Raw genomic sequence first — 18216 nt, forward strand, 5'->3', positions numbered from 1 at the left:
CGTCAGCACCACTTGCTCGTCTTTACGTCCAGCTGTTGTCCACACAGATGGCCCTGGGCTTGGAATGCTGAGGCAGACAAATCCTGCTCATGTGTCTACACAGTTTAGACTATTGTGCTAAGACATTTTACTATGAATGCTACTAGAAAAGAAAGACCATTTTCACCATATTTCATCTGCCCATTGCGAAAACTAATCAGTACCCCTAGACAGACACAGGGACAGGCTAATATTAAAGGATTTTATCATGTACAGTACACGTATGTATGTGCATTGTGTCCATGCATGCCTGTGTGTGTAATAGCATATCCATGATAAAGAAGATTTAAAAATTAGACTTGCTTTGTAATAAATTTACTCACCTCTCGATATAGTAATTACCAATAAGAAGAGTTTGAATTCATTTCCTTATTTAAAAAAATGAAAAGTGGGATGGTTGTATTTTTCTAACAGAATATTAGAGCAGGTATCAGCTTTGTGCACAAGAGACTCCCAGCACAGGCCGGTGGGGACACAGACGCCCCCCGGCACGACAAGCTGGGACAGGTCCCAGGGCGCTCACCTGGGCGAGCCCACTTGCGGGGGCTGGGACGTGACCACACCTGGAGAAGCCCAGCCCCGGGGGCCCGGGGGTTCTGCCGCTTCCCTCCTCACTCGAGGCTGTGAGGTTCCCGCCCAGCCCTGCTGCCTGCACCCATTGTCTGCTTTCCCAGGCTTTTTGCTCTTTGCCCAGCCAGCTCTCTTTTGGGACACAGTCAAAGGTCGCCCTTTCCTTTCACTGACCCCAGGCTGTGAGGTGCTCCTTGTGTCTGTCCCCACCAAAGCACTAGAGCCTTTTCAGCAGTTAGCTGTCTGTCCTCCAAGCTGCCTGGAGGCTCCAGTCCTCGCAGCCATGCCCAGAGCCTAGCATCGCCCTGGCAATAAACAGCAGGTTTTCCCTAAAAGTGGAATGAAAGGTAGATGCTGATGGAGATTTAACAAAGGTCAGAACCTGCATTGTAAAGGACAAGCCCTCCTCAAGGATGCCTGCAGCTGTCCTGTGGCGGCTTCTGGGGTGCCCTGCTCAGGGGCTGCCTTTCACAACCAGGTGCCAGCTCCCCAGCTGCGGGCAGAACGCCTGCTGGGAGCTCCACTCAGCGCTTCCCAGAGCACTCCTTCCTGAGGGTGGCCTTCATTTGTCACATCAACATGTACAGCAGAAAAATAAGCAACACAAGTATATTCTGTCCTGGTTCTACAGGGAATACTGGTTCCCAGTAATGTTCCTAGATGAGGTGTATTAAATACATTTTCAACTTGCAATATTTTCAATTTGTGACGGTGTCTTGCCAATGGGTTTCAGTCCTGGGCAAGTTCACTATGGATTCAGTGTGACCAAAGCAATGACAGTAAAACGTTCTTGAGGTGAAAGGGTTATACCCAACTTTATCCCCATGGTGACAGGTCAGTCACTAAAATCTTGTCCATTCAGAGTGAGTCTGCATGCAGCAAGCCGGTCTGTGTCTCTGGGACTCTCTGCCCACACAGCCGTCCTCTGGGCCTCTGTCCTCGGTGCTGCCACCACTCCAGCCTCTGCTCTACTCTCCTGTAGCCTTGCAGCCGTGCCACCGTGTTGCCCAGACCACTGGGCAGAGCTCTTTACAAAGAGTCAATAGCAACATCTTGCCCACACCTGTGTAGTGAGCCAGCCAACCAGGGCCAGGTGAGAATCCTGACCACAGGAACCTTCATTTTATCCACAGATGGATTTATTAGGATGTACCCCACCATTAAGTCAATGAAGATCTGTACTAATGTCACATAAAAGCAAAATAGCATAACACAAACTTTCAAAAAGCAGGGATGTATCTCTGATACTGAGCTTCAGGGCACCATACATGATCTATGATGAACCAGTCTTCCAAGTCTTATCCCTTTCTTATATAGTTTGGCTGTTGATACTAACTTAAAATGATTGCCAATACGCCTCTTTACTCTGGGTTATTTTGACATAGTTTAAGCTCCTAATCTAAGACTAGTCCATATTCAGTAGAATGAGAACTGTGAAAATATTTATCCATTATAAAATACTGTAAGCCCTGTATGATTTTTTCAGATATTTCATTTGTTTACTTTTTGGGCTCTTTTATTGAAACATAACATTCATAAAGTAAAGAACACACATTTTAAGTGATTCAACAAATTTTTATAAAATGTAAGTGAATCTTTACTACATGCACTCACGTAACTGACACACAGATGAAGGTACAGCAAGAAAAAAACACCAGGCTTAGAAGCCCCTGCCTTCCTCCTGTGTCCATCAGGGAACCCACGATTCCAACCTCCAGACCGTCCCCAGCTTTTACTTTTACCTTTGAGGGCTAATTAAATGTTATCATTGAGCTCTTTAATGTTCATTATCACAATTAGTTACAATTTAAAAAAAAGCTCTATGAGGTGGTCAAGAGAAGGAGACAGGAAGGCTAAGGAAAGTTCAGTCACACAGTAAGTGGCAGATGTGGAGTTTGAAGGTGGGCCATCTGATCACATGTGTGCACCCAGCGATTCAGATATTGAATAAAAAAGCTTGTAAAAGTGAAAACTATTCAGCAGAGTTATTAAAGGTGGTCAGAAGAATTATTTTCTAAACATGATCTTCCTTGTATATATAAGACCTTCAATGCCAGGGTAGGTTAGAAGGTAGTAGCAGATCTATAATAAGAATATGATGATGGCACCCAACCAGCGCCGTCCTGGGTGTTATCTCATGTGTGTTACTTTCCTTACTCAGCATGACACAGCTTTCAGAGGTGAGTACTAATATCCTCCCTCTTGCACAGGTGAAGAAACATAGCACAAATCATTAAGTAATTTGTCCAAGATCACACGAGCTGGTATCTGGTACATCCTAGATTTTAACCCAGGGTTTATATTCCTGAGCATTGCACTGTCTATTTTTTCTTTTCCATGTCATTTCAAAATATGAAAATCATATGATTAAGGAAAAAATTAAAGAATATTCAATGAAAGTTGAAATACAAATTGTTTAGCCTACATTGATTTTTATTTCATCCCATCATTGACATCTAGATTTGAAGAAACTATTTATTGCCAAATTATAAGTGTATCTTTCAGGCCTCTTGACAATGTCAAGTAGATAAAAGTCCTAGAAATATAAGACTCACAATAGTATCTCAGGGTCAAGGTTATGTTTACCATCAAGCAGACCTGCAGAACTTAGAGAACCTTGGTCAGAAATATTCCCAAGAGACCGTCCAGAAATCTGGAAAGCAGTCGGTGTACAGAAGATCTGACGAGGGTCACACATGGAAGCTCATGAAGGGCAGTGCTTCCTGGTCCGTGTGTTAGGTGATGCCAACATATTGTCCTAAGTGAACTCCATCTCCTTTTGATATATAGCCTGACCCTTGCCACCCAAGTCCATTTGATTTATGGCCTTGTCTTGGTTTCCCATGGAACTGGACAGCCCCCTGGACTGGATATCTTACCATCTAAACCAGACACCATGGCTACTGAATAGCCATAAATGTGTCTTCTCAAGTTTCATGACCAGATAGGAGAGTTTCCTATCTGGAAACAAGTGCATGCCTTCCCCTTCAAATGAAACATCTCTCAACACAAAATGATTTATGTCTGTTGAGGGTGAAGATGGGGCCCCCAATCCTTCCCCAAGTATGTCAGAGCAAATCGGAAATCATAGGAAGCTCAGTCCGCACAAATTAACCATTTATGCACAACACCCATTTCAACTAAGGCTTCTCAGGCTCTGTTTGCCACCTACTGGGGAGTAATTTCCCAACTTGATGAGTGTTAATTACTCCTGTGGCTCTGATTTTCCCAGGGAAGATCCAGGTTTAAGAGAGTATGGTAGAGGCCAGAGCAATAAACACAACTACAGTTGCTGCTTTTATTTATTTTTCTAATCAGTGGAATATTTATTACTCTTTCCACTCACGCACACCCTTACTCACACTATATTCACTGAGTCCTAAGATGAACCCCGGAATTGTCATGGACCCCCCCCCAGAATTCATTTGCTGAAGTTTTCACCCCCAAAGGTGTTGGGATTAGTAGTGGGAATTTTAGGAGGTGCTGAAGTCATGAGGTGGAGCCCCCCGAAGGGGACTGGTACCTCCACAGAGACCCTCAGCCCTTCCCTTTCACCACAGGAGGCCACAGCGAGGAGGCTGCGGCTGGAAGGGGGCCCTCACTCATCTGTGCTGCCCCTGAGCCTGGACTTCCAGCCTCCAGAACTGTGAGAAATAAGTTTGCCTTGTTTTCCAGCTACTCGGTCTGTGTGCTATTTTGCAACAGCGGCCTGAAAGGACTGAGACATGAGCCATACTTAGGAAGAGATGAAATGCGGTATGTGTGTGAAAGTGTGTGATAGGAGAATTCTTATGAGGTCACCATCGATGCCACATGGAGTATTTAGACAGTCTTTATGGGAAATGTAGAATTAGAGTTCATCCTTGAAGAATGAGTAGGATTTGTATGAACAATAAAAGAAGCAGTAGGCTATTTTGGTGTGAAGCACGTGATCACAGGCATGGGAAGAATGAGACTAACACAAACAAATGCTTTAGTATAAGGAGTTACATTAGACAGGGTTGGACTGATAAATTTGTGGGTGAATTATAAAAGACATGAGATATTTTTAGTGCCAGATATATATGGAAAGTTTAAGTTCAGAATTAAGGAGTGCCTTTATGAAAGAGACATTTCAATCTATTTTGTCCGGCTCAATCACATAGTAGAGATGCCAGGCAAAGAGATCACTTTGAAAACAATTGAACTAAAGAAGCAAATAGGGGTGGCACTGGAACTAGATAAAAACAGAATGTATGAAATGTTATGGAAAAATAAATGTTAAGGAAGGGATCTTCAGAAGGATGAATATGATGGATCCCAAATAGTAAGTCTCCCAGTTGGGAATGCTACTGACAAAAGAAAATGATGGGAAAGGAGGCTGGATTGGTTGAAAGGTGGTAGATTCAGTTTTGTGCATCTTAGTCTTGATATCCATGTTGTAAGGTCCTATATGCGCATCCTCTAGGATGTAAATGTAGGCAACACTTACAGTTACCATGACATTCTGAAGAGGACAGTACCAGTTAGCTGGGAGTATGTGGATTAATCACCAAATCCAGCAAGAAAGCAAAGATCTTCCTTAATCCAACAGAGTTTATTAGGTTCCAGACATGGGGAATCACGGTGCTGGGAGCTGGGAACACAGATTCTTTCTCTTAAATTGATCATTATGGGAAATAACACTACTTGTAAGAGTTGCAACAATGTGGCGAGCACTTTATAGCAAGTTCTAGCAGGAGAAAAGGCCTGGTCATGCCTGTATGTTGGTAATGAAGGCAGTTGAAGGGAAAGCTCCCAGCTGTTTCAGCCCACTAGTGATTCCATCACTTTTTAGTTCTAAACCGATCAGTGCAGTGTTGGTATGAAGGACGAATTGGATGTGTATCACCACAACTGTTAGGAAACTAATGTACATGACTCCTAATATATAGGACAGAAGGGGTCATATTTCAAAGATGTTTATGAAGCCAAATGGAGAGCTGATGCGTGCTGGATGTGAGGATACAGGGAGAAGGCGGAATCTGGGCTGACTCAGCTCTCCGTGGTCAGGCTGTACTATGTGGTGAGACAGAAAGGAGCAATGTAAGGAATCGGGTCCACGCAGAGTTCTGAGTTCAGTGAGGGGCATGTTGAGTTTGGGGTGTGCTACAGGCAATGTTTGTGTCCCCCATAAAGTCAAATGTTGAACTCTAACCCCCAATGCGGTGGTATTTGGAGGTAGGGCCTTTGGGAAGTGATTAGGGCGTAAGGATGGGGCCTTCATGAATGGAAGTGGTGTCCTGATAAAAGACATTCTAGAGCTCCCGCCGCACCTCTGCCATGTGACAAGAAGCGGGTTCTCACCAGTTACCAAATGCAGGCACCTTGATCTTGGAGTTCCCAGGCTCCAGAACTGTGACAAATAGATGTTTGCTGTCCATAAGGCACTCCGTCTGTGGTGTTCTGTGGCAGCGGAAGAGGCTAAGCAAACTGTCAAGTTGGAGACGGCAAAGGTAACTGTATACGTCGGTCTTGAGTGTAGAAGCGGTATCTGACCGGCGATAAAGTTTTAAGTCCTCAGCGCATTGGTGATCGGAACTGAACCCGGGTGAATTCCCTCAGGCAGTATGTAGCCTAACAGGAGAGCGCTGAAGGCAGAGCCCTGGGAGCACCAGCCTTCAAGGCGCTGGGAGAGCAGCAGTGCTGCTTCTGACTAAGATCATGTTGCTTTGACCCATATTCCTTGACTGTATCTCCTAGCCCAGAGTGCCCTCAGGTACCAAGTTTATTTAGAATGTATATATTATTTTTTCTTTGCTTTTTTGGTCTCAAATACAGCCACTAGTTTATAATAAATGAAACTGGAATGCCAGGTGGAAGAATTTATTCTTGTACTGCTGATCTCAGCTTTTTAAATTGCGTCCTCTTTGGAATTGATCCAGTTCCGGGGTCTGGTGAAAGTTGGCCTCACCCCATCTGGTGATCTGATGGTGTCAGTAGGTGGGGAGTTTTGCTAAGCAGTGAAGAGAAAGAATCGGGGAGCGAGAAAGAAAGGAGCCCTAATTTAAAGGTACTCCTCATGCCAGACATTTTACACCCATTGACTAACATGGTGCCAGTAACTGCAGGAGAAGTGGGTATCGCTCTCCCACATTTTAGATGGAAAATAATAATAATAATAAGGCTAAGCTGTGTTGTTCAGGATCACACAGCTCCTAAGGGCTATAACTGATTTCATTCCAGAATTGCCTCTTGCCCTTTGGGACTAGGTTTCCTATTTTCTGCCCTTTGTTCTATGAATTCTGATTAAGATGTTTTCCATAACCCTCTTCAAGTCAGGGCACAACTGTGAGTTTGTACATACCCAGGGTGGGATTTAGCGAGAGCTCAGGCTGTGGTTTCCACGCCACACGCTACGGCCTAGGACGGAGCTGGGGGCCGCCACGCCCGGAGGGCCCCGTGTCTCCTCGCAGAGACTGGCTCCGTTTGGAAGGGCAGAGGGAGAATGAAATGCCTTAGGAACACAGTCTTGTTACTGCAGTCTTTTCTTCCTGATGTGTGGCTTCATTTTTGAGACAGAATCATAACCTTTTAAATCTGGAAGAAATCACTTGCTTTTAAAACGTGTATTTACTGTATTAAATAAAATAATACATGCAAATGGAACAACATCTAAATGGCACAAAAAGAAATATGGTGAAAAGTAATTGTTGCCTTCATCCCTGCTAATTTATATTTTAGCTTTTTTCAAGCTGATAAATCGTTTTGGACTTTTTCTTTCTTTTCTACTCTGTGACTTAAATCCTTATCTCATTTATTTTTATTCTTTATTTGTAGTTAGTAGAAATATTCAATGCAGTACCTCTTCTCTGATTTTAGGTAGTAAAATATTTTAACTATATAATATTAAATTATATATTTGTATTTTAAATAATGTAAAATATTAAATACTTAAATTTAATACTTTATTTTCTATTTATATTATAATGTAGACTATTAAGTATTATGATATTGTAGCTATATATCTTTTGACATTATTTTCAAGAGCCTATGCTTTTTTATATTTCCTGTTATCAGTAGTTAAGATAGAAAACTTAAAAATTTTCAAGCAGATAGATTTTATTGTTTTTTTTTAATACTTCTTATAACCTTATGATTAGAAAATATTGTTTTATTTCAGTAAAGCTGCTGAGGAGGCAGTTTGGGATTCCAGATGTTTGGACTTGGCCTGATTAGTGATTGGCAATTGGCTGCAGCCGTCTACCCAGCTTCAGGTTTCAAATGCGGTGGGCTTGTGCTTTTCTAAGCAGCAAGTGGTTAAGAAGTAACTACTTAATGACACTTGAGACTCTTAGTTTGCTCAGGATTTGGCAAATTTTGTAAAATCAGAAGTTTACTGTTTTTTTAACAGTGCAAAAGATAAGTACTGTTTTTCAATGACCCTACAATAGAAACTTGTCACCCACGTTCTGTGTTCTTAAAATTGGTATTCAGGCATTCAATCTCCTTCATTGATTTTTGAACTCCTGTAACATTACCGGGGTGTCTTGCCCATGGGTTTCAGCCCCAGACAAGTTCACTATGGATTCATTGTGACCTAAGAAATGACAGTTCTTGGGGTGAAAGGGTTATACCCAACTTTATTTCCATGGTGGCAGGCCAATCACTCAGAGCGAGTCTGCGTACAGCAAGCCAGAGTCTCTGCCTCTGGGCCTCTCTGCCTGCGCAGCCGTCTCAGTCTCTGTCCTCTGTGCTGCCACCACTCCAGTCTTGTCCTGCAGCCTTGCAGCAGTGCCACCATGTCACCCAGAGCACTGGGCGGAGCTCTTTATATAAAGTCAATAGCAATGTATTGCCCACACGTGTGTAGTGAGCTAGCCACCCAGGGCCAGGTGAGAATCCTGGCCATGGGAACCTTCACTTTATCTTCATGTAGTATGTCCTTACTGTATATATTTTTGTTTCTGTTATTTCACTTCTTTCTAAAATATGGTATGCCATTTCAGTAAGTCTTCTTGAATTATGAAAATTTCATGGAGCCTGATTTTTGGAGGTTGGAGCGCTCATTACTCATATGTTGGATTTCCTTTGTCTTCCATTATCCCCGATCATCTACCATTTTCTCTCTAATCCTTTTTGATACACTGTGTATTTCCATTTCATTTTTCTTATTTTTGAAGTTATGCTTTCTATGGCCATTATTAGGTTTCTATAAAATGTCTATTTTCAATTTTCCTGCCTTCAATGTGGCTTTGCTCTCTAAGATAGTCTTCTGTAATTTTCCACTTGTTTTCTGATCTCTGCTCACTCAAGTTTCAATATTTCCTGTCTTCCTGACACATCTTGCCTAAGTTTTTATGTTGCTACATGGAGCTTTTGTTTTACAGAAGCATTTCATGATCTAGGGTTTGGCTTTGTTTTTCAGCAGGTGTGAGGCTGTGTCTTGGGTCACACGTACTCTGTGTCTTGTTTTCCTGATGAGTGTTCATGTGCTGTTGATGTGGCTCTGTACTGTCTCCTCTCCTTCCCCACCAGCCCTCTTCTCCCTCTTCACCTTTCGATGAAGTGAGTTCCAAAATAGCAGGAATTCTCCTTGTGAAAGAGGATTGAATGCGTGGTCCAGTTACCTTAGCATTACATCTCTTCATTCCCCAGAGTCAGGATCTGAAAGGCTGCTCACCTTGCACACCTTCCTCCCTCCTGCCACCCCCACACACTGCTTCCTGGGAACACAGCACGCACACGTGATTCCGTGCTCAGCCCCCTGCCCCGCTCCTCCCTAGAGCCACAGAGATCCGGGTAGCTCCTCCCACAAGCCCCTGCCCATTGCTCCAAGTTAGGCTGTGACAGTTACAGGGGTGGCCTGAGGTCAAAGTCTGTGGCTACTGGCATCCTCTCTTTACACCTTCCAGCCACCATTTGACCTTTCCTGTATTTGGCAAACTTTCATCACATATACTGATTTTCCAGGTATTATGAATTTCTATAAAAATGGGATGCATGGTTTTTTTTTCTTCTAGTGGTTTCTACTTCTTCTGTGTGATTGTGACAGGAGAAGAGGGGAAGACAGTCGTATTGTTTGTCTTACAAACTGGAAATCACAACTGGCCTTCAATCAATTAATTACTAGGGCATAATGTTAGAAATTAAGAGAAAGATAAGGGTGAATTCGACGTCCTTTCTCTTCTTAATAATCTCACAAGTCAAAAATGTGGCCAAGAAATACAGACATGAATAGAAAACTAACCCAATAACAGGCAACACATGATTGCTCCCTGAAGAGACAGTGAATATAGGAAATTTGCACAAGGTGAATCCCGGGAGCTGTCATGCCCGTACCTGGAAGTTACCTCCGATTCCTGCTGCTCTCCTGTGGAGGGGGCTACCCGCAGCAGGGCAGGCCAAGCTCTGACCACCTCTGCTGCTTTCTCTTCTATCTGCACTGTCCCCTGCAGATGCTGATAGAGAACCCCCCACCTTTGAGGGAAAAGGGTACAGCAACGTGTTGTCATGAAGTGTTTCTAACAATGACTGCTCCTGAGCATCACAGGGCAGGTTATTACAGCTAATTTGGAATCTCCGAAGAAGACATGGGATCTGTTCTCCACAGGGACCCACAGTTACAGGCACAGTAGGGCAGCTTTGGAAACCCCCAGTGTGGTGGGCACAGCACTAGACTGCATGGTGGGACCTGGGCTTCATTTCTGGCTTTACCACTAGCTGGGTGTACGATCTGGAGACATTTCAATGAATCCGAGCTCAATTTTCTTTTCAATAAAGGGAAGGGATGGGATGATGGCTAAAATCTCTTCCAACTTTAATATCCTATGATTCTCTAAAATACAGAGACTTTGTAAAACTCTGTAACTCCCTTACAAAGAAGAAAGTGAAAGAAAGGAGGGTTGGGAGGCAGAGAGTTAGGAAGGAAATATGAGCGTGTTTCCTGTGCACAAAAAAGAATTGGAAGGAAACCTCTTCTCCTGTGACTTTTGAAATAAGAACTTTCAGGAGCAGAGCTGAAGCTGCACTGGGCTCAGTAGATTCCAGCTCTAAGTGACAAAAAATTGGCTCAGATTTACAAGATGCATCTATCATCTGTATATTGTGTATCAATTATTCCTTCTTAGAATGTTAACTTTCTCACAAGAAGTCCTAAGGCAGCAATAAGGCATTTCTCCATTTCCTGGAGCACATAAACACATTGGTTTGCACCGAAGTGAGTCCTAACTTTCCCCTCTGTTGTTTTTTAGTAAGAATGGTCGTTTTCTTACTTCAGGAGTTTGATTGACAGGTCCCTACTAAGTGGGGGAAATGAATTTCAAAGACAGACCTAAGAAAAACGGGGTTTTCTGGTCTCTCTGGACTTCTGTTGCTGCAGGTGTTACAGGAAAAACAGACTTCTCTACCAGTCTCATCCTTAAATACAGTCTTATTAAGATCTCTGAGCACATCCAATATTGCTCTTCTCGAGTCTAGGGAGTGCCATACATTTATTGATGCTGCAGCCACAAAGAGATCACAGTTTGCTTTGTTTGAAGGACCTGAGTGCCCTTAATATTTCTGTTTGTGGAGACACCAGGTACACTTAAAAGCAGGGAAGTGCAGGGAGACGTGGAGAAGGAAAGCACAGACCGCTGCCTTTTTTATTCACTTGAAAAGCCCCTGGATTGATTGATTCATGATGTAGAATCTGCCTCTCTCTCTTCTCCACTCAGGACTCTGAAGTCTGGGCCAGCTGTGCACTGCTGACCGCTTGCTCGGAAGGTGGGGACGAGGACGTGGCTACTGTTCGGTTCATTCCACCACGTTTTCCTTGGAAGCTCAGCAGGCTACAATTCCAGTGGCCACGGGGGCCGGAACAGCATGTAGAAAATGCCCTGCTTGACTGAATTGTTTCCAAAGTTCTCCCGGATCCTAAGTGGGCTATTCCTGAAAGCAGGACCCGGCAGAAGGCGGGTGAGACTTGCGACAGATGGAGGCGAGGGACACGAAGGCTGGTGAAGGCTGCTGTGATGGTAGCTTGTTGTAAGGAAGTGGGGGGCCAGAGAGGGCCTGGCTGCCCAGCCTCAGTGGTGCAATTATAGATGCTGAAGTAGCTCAGGTCAGGATAGACTTGGAAAGGCCCTATCTTTGAGGAAATTAACTTCGCCAACACTCAACCGTCTACGAGGGCTGTGAGCCTTCCCTAAAGGAGCCCAGAGAGTGCTAACATCACTATCACCAAATCGATTGATGGCACTTATCACGAAGGGGAAGGCGGCATGCAATCCGACATCATTCTTTCAGAGCAGTGGATGGCAAGCTGAGGGCAAACTGGGCAGGGAGAAACGCCGGGGGCAGGAGGGGACTATTGTGAGACGGCTGTGGGGTGCAGCAGGACAGAGGCAGGGCTGTGTTACCAGCACAGCGAGATCCCTGGGGTCCCGGAGGATAAGGAAACCACACCCAGCACCGATGGCCCCCTTTGACTCACCTCTTCTCAACCACTCTTTCACCCACTGCTGGGAACCGCACCTGCCGCGAAGGCCTGGTTCTGGGGGGAGGGCCTTTGCATTCTTGATGCTGTGCCTCTGGTGTGCCCGACACCCACAGCTACTGGCTTGGCTGACCTGGCCCCCCACCTTAGCCGCCAGGGGGGTTCCCTTTTTCTGCCAGTGTCTCTGACTGCTTCCCTGGCATTCTCTGCTTAGGCCTTTTCCATGGATCCTAACTCTTCCCTCTGGATACCGTCTCTGTGCTTCCTGCGTTCCTGGCCCTGTCACCATGGGCAGCCTGACCATGGCACCTCTGGACGAGCACGCTGTCAGGTAGGCAGTGAAAGGTGGGAGGACAGACATGAATGACTCTGCTTTCGAGAAAAGGTGCAGACCCAGAGCCTCTGTCCCTCGGGCGGCACCTCGCCTACTGTTCCCCTGGCCCTGCCCTTGCATGGCGCCCTCACAAGACCCTGCAGGACTGTGAGAGGAAGCCCAGCCGTGCAGTGCAGGAGATGGGCCAGGGGCCTGGGTGTGCGTACAGCTCGGCCCTTACTAGCCATCTTTTCTGGCAAATCCTCTCTCCTTTCTGGGCCTGGCTGATGGTGAGGGTGGGGCAGCATGGTGGCCAGTGAGAACCCCATTTGGGGAGTTTGCCATGACGGGTGGGTTTGGTGCATTGTAGGCTCTCAAAAATGTAATTTTTTGTTAATTCATTCCTCGACTAAATGAGCACCTGCTGTGTGCCAGAAATTCTTCTCATCATCGAGGATGCAAGAATGAACAAAACCATTCCCTCTCCAGCACGTTCCTGCTGTCCCAGGCACTGGCCCCATTCTGCTTCACTCATGTGGGCGCAGTCACTGTAGCACTGTGCCATTGATAAGAATCCTTCTGTCCCCCAACTTTGGCTGCACCTGCTGTAGTCAGCTGTGCCCCCAGGAAGCCCCCAGGGTGACAGCCACAGCTCCTGCTGCAGCACTGCAGATCTCAGCTGAGAATCTCCCTCAGTCCCTGTCTCTCTGTGTAGCTTTCTCTTTCCCTGTCTAACTCCCCATCTCTCTTACACATACTCTGTCACACACACACACACACACACACACACACACACACACACACACACACACCCCACACCCTTCCCTATGACTGGGCCAAACCCATGCTCCCCAGTGGAGTTTCAGCTCTCCTGTGGCCTCCCGAGAAGTCCCCACATGCATTCCCTGCAACGGCTGTTAAACATATTGTCCACAGCCAAGCCCTAGTGTTGATTCCTTGCGCTTGGCAGATGACCTGCCTCTGGGTTTCTGATAAAAATTTCTCATCCAATCCTCCAGGGTCCCAGTTTAATCAGGATGCCATATAGACCCCAAGCTTCTAAAATTTATAATCAGACACATTCCACTTGTTAAAATGTTTCACAACTTCTTTTCTGCTCCTGTCTCTGCTTCCAGGTTTCTTGGTCTCTGTCCATTGCTTCTTCTTGGCGCCCTGGAGGGGAACAAGGCTCGGCCTGCTTGTTAAGCCTGTGCCCTCCTCGGGTTCTCCCTGCTGGGGACAGTCATGATCATGACTTGCCTCTCGTATCCCCTCCTGGCCCTCAGACTCTCTAGCACCCCTTTTTGTCTACATTTTCAAATCTTTCTTGACTTAATCAAACACTATCATAAGCCCACCTTATTTTTACCTTGATAACACTATTATACTCCCATTTTACTTTTTCCTTTAATTGCATACACAAACTTTGAGAAAAATATTTTTAAGCGAATATGTTGCAAAGCAACTATGTAATTAGTCAATATACATATTTGTATATATATAAAAATATAGGCTAATACATTTTATCAAGCAAATAGCAAAATATTTTAGTAATATACATTTTCTTATCACTTTCGTCTGAATACTGTTTTCAAATCACCATTTTAATAAACAATTTTAACCCTTAACTATTGAGGTCCAACTGTAAATTCCAGTGGCATCTTGTAGCTTTTTCTCACATGGACCTTCTTATCCACACATGACTACTGATCTGTTGTAAATGAAAAACTTTATCATCTCTCTAAGATGATTCTGTCACACTCATGGTCTAACTTAGGGATTGGCAAACTGTTTCATAAAGGGCCAGATAGTAAATATTTTCAGCTTTGAGGGCCCTATAGTGACCGTCACACTTCTCCACTCTGGCCTTATAGCAGGAAAGCAGCCGGCAAGGATGAGCAACCCAGTTGGCACGGCTCTGCTCCCATAAAACGGTGTGTGCACAGGCGGCCACTGGCCTGCAGCCAGGCACAGCCCTGGCCTAAGCAGACTCCAGCTCTTTCCCAGGCATCCTGCTGTGACATCTTCACCATTTATGGTAGACTAAACAAAGGCACCCCAAAAGGTAGCATTGTCCTAATATCTGGGTCCTATGAATGCTACCTTATATGGTGTGTGTGTGTGTGTGTGTGTGAGAGAGAGAGAGAGAGGCAGAGGAACATTTGATGACATGTGCAGAGAGAAGACGAGGCGGCAATGTACCCTTGGAGGCAGGCTGGCATGATGAGGCTACAAGGATGTCAGTGGCAGAAACTGGAGACCCCCAAGTGAGGTCCGCCAGAGAGCAGCAGGGGCAGGGGGTGGGCGGGGCAGGAGCGCAGCACCACCTGCCCTGTGATGGGACCTGGCAGCTCCTTCCATACTTCTGCCTCCAGAACTGTAACAGAATACATTTCTGTTGTCTGAAGCCACCATGTTTGTGGTAATTTGTTACAGTGACAGTAAGAAATTAATAGACCTTTGCCACTGACTGTCCATGACCACTTCTAAGTCACCTTCCTCCTCTGAGCCTGCTGGCCTCAGATTTCACCCTCACACACATTTTATTTTCATTTTTGATGACCAGGCTGTTGAACGTTGCCTCAAATTATTGTGGACTTAGGCACTTGGCATAATTTTTGACCCTGAACCATCATTTCCTGCTACTTCAATACCTCTGAGGACACCCAGTTCAATACCCGATGTTGGCAGTGTGGACCCAGCAGTTTCTTTCACTTTGCTTCAGCAATACCACAGCACTGAACGTCTGTGCCCCCCACATTCACATACTGAAATACTAGCCCTCCAAGTATTGTCAGAATCCCAATGACAATGGTGTGAGGAGCTCATGAGGTCATGAGGGTGGGGCCCACGTGAAGGGATCAGTGCCCTTTTAAAGGGACCCACAGAGCTCACGCCTTCCACCGAGAGAGGACACCCGATCAGACAGCCGTCTATGAGCAAGGACGCAGCTTGCACCAGCCACCAGATCTGCTGCCACCTGACCGTAGATGTCCAGCCTCATGCGGGAAAGAGAAATGCCTGCAGTTTATGAGCCTCCTGTCTGCGGTGTTTCTGTCACAGTAGCTGGAACAGACTAAGACCAAAGGGATTTTACCCACGTCGAAGCTCAGCTCGGACTTAGAGACTCCAGCTTACCCCGTTGCTCCTGTCCCCATGCTCCCTCCCCTGACCCTGCGTCTTCAGCCTCACGCAGGGACCCATGGCCCAGCCCCTGCCGCGTGAACCCCAGAAGCACTTGGACATTTTCCATGAGGCCCTATATCCTCTTGCCCCTTGTTCCAGCACAGCCTGTGGAGTGAAAATTCCAACCTGCGATGAGTCAGACACCTTCATGCCCCATCTCAGGACTGCCAGCTCCAGTCCGCTGCTTGGCCACCCTTTGTCTCTCTTAGGACATCAGTGCCCAGCCTCCTGGCATTGTGGTTCTCCGGAACTTTCCAGCTTACTAGCGTCCAGTGAGAGTTGATGCCTCCCCCGCTCCGTCCTGTGCCCACATGTGCCCAGGTGTACCCAGGTGTGCCTCTTCTTCAATGTAGGCATTACCCGTGCTCATTTCTGCTGCCTTTTTCTTCTTTTCTTGTAGCTACAACATGCTGCAGACCATGGTCTCAGTTCACAACTGCAAAATTTTCCTCTTCTTTTGTTTGTGTTTAGCTGTAAAGCCTTATTTCTTTTCTTGTTTGTACACTATTTACTTCGGACCCAACTAGGGCTTCATACTGAGCTCTAGGAAGAGCACATGAATGCTTCACTGGTTTTCAGTCAGCTGTCATTTGCATCCCTCCCTTCCCTCCCATCTTCTACCACAGGGGTGGTTTCCACCTCGCAGGCGGGTCACCTGAAGTACCCATGGCTCCGGCCTCGGTGATCGTATGGGCTGCCATTCAAGTCAGGCCAGTCAATGCTTTTCTAGAGGATTTTTTGCTGGAACTGTCAAGAGAAGCACTCTTCCTTCGCTGGAACTGTGGAAAGCCGAGGTAATGCCGCGCAGGGCGGTCGGTGGCCTGCCTGAGCCGTCAGGGAACAAGCAAAGCTGAAAGACGGGGAGAGGCGCCGATCCCAGTAACATACTTCAAACCCCGTGAGCCAGGCTTTCCACTGTGGACCTTCCAATTTACATAAGCCAGTTAAGTCCCCTTAAATTTTCTTTGGTGTTTCTGTAACTTACAATAGAAAGAAACTTAACTAAACTTCTTTTTATTTGCTTTTTGAAACACTGCACCATTCAGAGTTGACCAGGTAAAGGGGAGGGGAGGGGTGCTAGGAAAAGGACTACGAGTCTCAGGTAGCAAGAGCACCCACTGTGTGGCTGACGCCCCAGAGAGCGCGCCGGTCAGCGCAGGAGCAGAGCCAGGCGGGCGGGCGTGGGAGGGGCTTCATTGTCCAGCTGGGAGTTTGTATTCATCTCTGCGTGGGAGGCACTGGCACGCCAGTAAATATGAATTTTGAGAAAGTGGTTTAAAGTAACCAGTGTTACTTTAAAAAGCTCAGCAAACATTTTCAACAGAAAGAAGCAGCTCAAAATAGGGATTTCTATAAATGTTAACGTGCAAGAACATCAAAATACTAATGCAGGAGGCAGGATATAATGGGAAAATGATTTAAGTCATACGTGAGGCCTCACAAATGGTACAGTAAAAGGGAATCTTTTTTTCATAAAAAAAAAAAACTGGGCACAGTTTATAGTTTTCACATCATCCAGTATAATTGTAAGGAGATCCTATCTTCTTTTCATTAAAAAAAAAAGATGAGCAAGACACAAAAATGCTTATCAGATAAGGACAGAAAACAGTCTTCTGCTGTAAACACCACTTACATCAAGAGCCCTAGATTGTTTTGTCTAATTTAAGAACCGTCACTCCACTGGCTGCACTGTTCTCTCCTTGTTGCTCAGAACAATAGCATATTCGCTCTTTTCAAAATTTTTGCTTAGAAGTACTTAACTAGTGTTTGCATTCTGTTATGTGCTCTTCTAGAGAGAGTAAAAAGAAATGAACCAATAAACAAATTATTTTTCTAAGTGCTTATGCACAGTTATGTTAATAATTTGAGATTTGATATTTAACTTACTGTCTATAGTTAATGGAGTTCACTTGCCTTTCCTTCAGAGTTCATAGTTTCTCAAAAATTACAGCAATAATTTAGGGATTTCATTTTGAGTTAATTTAGTCAGAATTATCTAAATTTTAAATATATTCATTGGCAGTGCCTGGATGCTACCTTACAATGCCCTCATCTACTTGAGGTGTCAATTTCCTCTCATGAATATTTGTTCTGCCTTTTACATTGTGAAAAACAAATACCCTTGAGAGAGCCAAGCAGGGTTTGAGAAAGTCATTTTTCTCAGTCCATATCGCTGATCTGTGCCCGAGGCTAGCTCTTTACTTTTTACTTTTCCAAGCATAGTCAATGAAGTTTTACCCATAGATAGTCTTCAATATGCTGTTTGTGACATTCCTCACTTATTCACATTTAAGTAGTTAATATTTTCATGTATTTCTGTTTCCCACAGTGTAAGGCACTAGTTTCCTCTAGTAGTTACTATGGTACCTTGTGACAAGATGTTTCTTGTGCTAAGAGTCTTTTTCGCAACCGTATTATGCTTTTGACTCACATTGAATTGGGGTGAAATATTTTCAAAAACCTAGCTTACTATGGGGATTTAATTCATAGTTTATGTACCAATTTCCTTTACATTATATACATTATATTATCTCTCACCATAACATAGAGAACACCATTTTACATGCTTAAATACGTATGTGGATGGTTCATATTTCAAATGTCTTTTACATCTTTATGTATACAATTTTCTAGCAAGTGTAAAAATTTGAAATGAGACAGCAAAATATAA

This window comes from Manis pentadactyla, chromosome 17, assembly GCF_030020395.1.
Source record: "Manis pentadactyla isolate mManPen7 chromosome 17, mManPen7.hap1, whole genome shotgun sequence".
NCBI lineage: Eukaryota > Metazoa > Chordata > Mammalia > Pholidota > Manidae > Manis > Manis pentadactyla.